The following is a 4,691-nucleotide window of genomic DNA, read 5'->3' as shown; positions in this document are numbered from 1 at the left end:
TTTGGAAAATTTTGAACAAGCATTTGATTTCTCTTCCGAGTTCATTTTATATTTTCTTTAAAATTTTCGTGTTAGTGTTCTTGGTTCTTCCTTGATCTTCAAGTTGTTCTTGTCCATTTTTCTTGATTGATCTTTAATTTTTCTTGTTTTGTGTCTTTTCTTGTTTCTCTTGTGCTTTTTAAAATAGTAACTTTCAAAAATTTTTACTTATATCCATTTTTAAAATTAACTCTGAAGTTGTTGCCCATTTTGCTGGAGCTTTAGTAGTTGTTCTTCATAATTGGGTATCCTCTTTGGAATCTTTTTATTTAAAATAATTTTTCTTTTATTGAATCTTGTGCCAAACTTTAAGTTTGGTGTTTTCTTGCTAAGTTTTCTCTAATTTTCGAAAATTTGTTTTGGTTTTCTAAAAAATTTTTAAGTTTGGTGTTCTTCCTTTTGTTCTTGGTGTTCTTGTGAATTTTCAAAGTATTCTTGAGTCTTTCTTGTGCTTTGATCTTAAAATTTTTAAGTTTAGTGTTCCTTGGTGTTTTCCCTCCAAAATTTTTGAAAAGGCACTTTTGGAGGGAAAACAGTAACTGCTCAAGTACAGATGCTGATTCCTGCTCGAGGTCCGGCTACCGAAGCACTTTGATAAGCCGATGGACATGAGGTACGATGGAACTCAAGACCCACAGGAGCATCTAATGGCCTTTGAGGCCAGAATGAATTTGGAGGGGGTTGGCAACGAAGTTAGGTTTCGCGCTTTCCCGGTCACCCTGGCGGGACCTGCAATACGGTGGTTTAACAGCATCCCGCAAGGTTTTGTCACCAGGTTCCCGGACATCAGCTGCACTTTCTTGGCCCAATTCAGTACTCGAATTGTGAAGGCAAAACACCCGATCAACTTACTTGGGGTGCACAAAGGCCCGGCGAGCCGACTAGAAAATATTTGGACCGGTTCAACGATGAGTGTTTGGAGATTGACGGCCTAGCCGACTCGGTGGCCAGTTTGTGTTTGATGAATGGACTTCTTAATGAGGATTTCAGTAAGCATCTCACCACGAAGCCGGTGTGGATGATACAAGAGATCCAAAGCGTGGCTAGGGAATATATCAACGACGAAGAAGTCAGTCAAATTGTGGCAGCCAACAAGTGACAACCCGCCTACAATCAACCTCGACAGCACGGCAGTTGGGAAAGGCCAAAGGAACACCCCAAAGACGGAGCACCGACCAAGACATTCAAGCAGTTTCCCTGAGTGGGAAAGTTTACCAACTATACCCCCCTCACAGTGCCCATTGTAGAAGTTTATCAGTAGATAGCTGAGAAGGGGATCCTGTCGAAACCCCGACCTCTGAAGGACAGAACTGGAGGGAGCAAGAGTCTCTACTGTGATTACCACAAGGGTTATGGACACAAGACACATGATTGTTTTAACCTAAAAGATGCGCAAGAACAAGCGATCCGGGACAGAAAGCTAGCCGAATTCTCCCACTTCATCAGGGAACCGAAAAGATGAGATCGAAACTAAGGGGGAGAGGACAAAAGACGCACAGTGAAGCGACATCACGAGCCTGATGACCATGAGCATGGTCTCACAATAGTAAATGTAGTTATCGGAACACAAAAAGGACGCCAAAGTCCTAGTGGTCTCATCGTCTAACCCCACACCAAATGCCAAGAGGACTCCACCCATATCATTCGATCCAAACAACCAATAGTTTGATGAAATAGTGGAAGCCTCTCCGATGGTCATCAAGGCCAGAGTGGGAACCGGCCTGATTAAGCGGATCCTCATAGACACCGGTGCCGACTCGAATATCATGTTCCGCAATGTGTTTGACGCTCTGGGTTTCTGAGATGCCGATTTAAAAACGCATAAGCACGGTGTAGTAGGCTTGGGCGACCCCTTCATCAAGCCCGATGGGACAATCTCCCTTCCGACATCCATAGGACCAGGACAAGCAAGAAGGTCGGTAATGGCAGAGTTCGTGGTTCTTCCGGACTCCACAGCCTACAACGTCATCCTGAGGAGAAAGACCATCAATGACCTTGGGGCAGTGATCAGTACAAAGATGTTGGTAATGAAGTAATCACTGATAAGGGGTCTGTGGGATCTATAAGGGGAGACCTGGAAACAGCAGTCACCTGCGACAATGCCAGTCTCTCCCTGAGGAAAAAAATTCAAAGAGGCATCGGGAGTATTCCTCGCAGACCTGGATGCTAGGGTTGACGACAAGCCTAGACCTGAGCCAGAAGGGGACTTAGACAAAATTTAGGGTTGGCGACTCCGAGGAGAAGTCCACCTTCATCAATAGAAACCTCCCGCACCAATTAAAGGAACCCCTAATGGAAATGATCAGAGCCAATGGTGACCTCTTTGCCTGGACGCCAGCCGACATGCCATGGATAGATCCTCAGCTCGTGTCCCATCGTCTGGCCGTCAAAGCGGAAGCCAAACCAGTAGCCTAAAGGAGAAGGAAAATATCGCAGGAAAGGGCAGAGGAGGTGGCCAGGTAGACGGCCGGCCTTCTCGAAGCAGGATTTATACGGGAACTCGACTACTTGACTTAGCTGTCGAATGTAGTTCTGGTTAGAAAGCACAATGGAAAATGGAGAATGTACGTGGACTACTCCGACCTTAACAAAGCATGTCCCAAAGACTCTTACCCCCTCCCAAACATAGACGTACTCATCAACGCGGCGACGGGATATCGGTATCTGAGCTTCATGGATGCTTATTCTGGCTACAATCAAATACCGATGCACCATCCAGATGAAGAAAATATGGCATTCATAACGCTCGAAGGAATATACTACTACAAGGTGATGCCATTCGAGCTGAAGAACGCAGGGGCCACCTATCAAAGGTTGATGAATAAGATATTCAACGACCTTATAGGCAGAATAGTGGAAGTATATGTGGATGATATCCTGGTGAAGACCACGCGACCTGAAGACCTCACAAAGGATCTGGAAAAGGTGTTCGCCTCTCTTCGACAACACGGCATGAGGCTCAACCCGCTTAAGTGTGCCTTTGCCATGGAAACAGGAAAATTCTTGGGGTTTATAATAACTCAAAGAAGGGTAGAGGCCAACCCGGAAAAGTGCGAAGCGATACTACAAATGAAAAGTCCAGGGTGTGTCAAAGACATTCAGAGGTTGGCAGGAAGGCTCACTGTGCTGTCCTGGTTCCTTAGGGCATCGGCTGCCAAGGCATTGCCATTCTTCAACTTGATGAAGAAAGGAATAGCATTTGAGTGGATCCTAGCATGTGAAGAAGCCTTCACGTATTTTAAGAAGATACTAGCAACGCCACCTGTCCTCGGGAAGCTCAATGACGGCAAACCACTGTACCTGTACTTGCTCATAACGGATGAAGCCATGGCAGCAGTTTTGGTGCGAGAAGAAGGAAAGGCCCAATAACTAGTCTACTTTGTGAGCAAAGCACTGCAACGAGAAAAGTGGTCGTAAGGATAGACCATTCAATTTGCCAGGTCCTCCAGAAGCCCGACTTAGCGGGAAGAATGATGACCTAGGCTATCGAGCTGTCCCAGTATGACCTTCAATACGAGCCCAGGCATGCGATCAAAGCACAGGCCATCGCCGACTTCTTGGTAGAAGTGACGGGGGATGCGACCAAGGCACCGACCATACGATGGAAGCTCCACGTAGACGAAGCCTCCAACCAGACGTTCGGCGGAGCAAGGATAATCTTGGAAAGCCCAACTGGGGTCGTTTACGAATAGTCAATCAAGTTCGAGTTCCCAGTGTTAAATAATCAAGCGGAGTACGAGGCCCTTCTGGGCGGATTAGTCCTGGCTAAAAAAGTCGGAGCCACAAGACTTGAAGTGTGTAGCGACTCACAGGTCGTTACTTCTCAGACCAAGGGGACCTACCAAGCCAGGGACTCCCTGTTATAGAAATATCTGGAGAAGGTCAAAAAGGTAAGCAAACAATTCGAGGAGGTCACGGTCCAACACGTTCCGAGAGAAAGGAACACTCGAGCAGACCTCCTGTCCAAGCTAGCGAGCACCAAACCTGGGACGAGCAACCGGTCTCTCATTCAAGGGCTGATAAAAGAGCCAGCGGTCACCCTCCACAAAACAAAGGAAGATCCCTCCTGGATGAACCCGATTATCGACTTCCTGGAAAGTGGCAAGCTCCCGAGTGATTAGAAGTCGGCCAAAGCATTAAGGAGGGAAGCGGCCAAGTATGCGATCATACAAGGTCAATTGTTCAAGAAGGGACTCAGCCAACCCTTGCTGAAATGTCTGCATCTAAGCCAAACAGGTTATGTGCTTAGAGAGGTCCATGAAGGGTGTTGCGATCACCATATTGAGGGCAAAGCACTAGCGAGGAAGCTTATTAGAGCTGGTTATTACTGGCCATCAATGATGAAGGACTCTAAAGAGTTCGTGAAGAAGTGCGTCAAATGCCAGGAGAACACAAATTTTCACAAAGCGCTGGCAGCCGAGCTAAATCTGTTGACGTCTTCCCGACCTTTCTCGCACTAGGGAGTCGACCTCCTGGGTCCCTTTCCGGTAGGCCCAGGGCAAGTCAAGTACCTTATAGTTGCTATCGACTATTATACCAAGTGGATAGAGGCCGAGCCGCTGGCCAGCATATCCTCATCCAATTGCCGAAAGTTCATGTGGAGACAGATAGTAACTCGATTCGGCATCCCTGAGGTCGTAATCTCTGATAAC

Source organism: Arachis duranensis, chromosome 4 (assembly GCF_000817695.3).
Source record: "Arachis duranensis cultivar V14167 chromosome 4, aradu.V14167.gnm2.J7QH, whole genome shotgun sequence".
In the NCBI taxonomy this organism is placed as follows: Eukaryota; Viridiplantae; Streptophyta; class Magnoliopsida; order Fabales; family Fabaceae; genus Arachis; species Arachis duranensis.
This window is presented reverse-complemented; position numbering follows the sequence as displayed.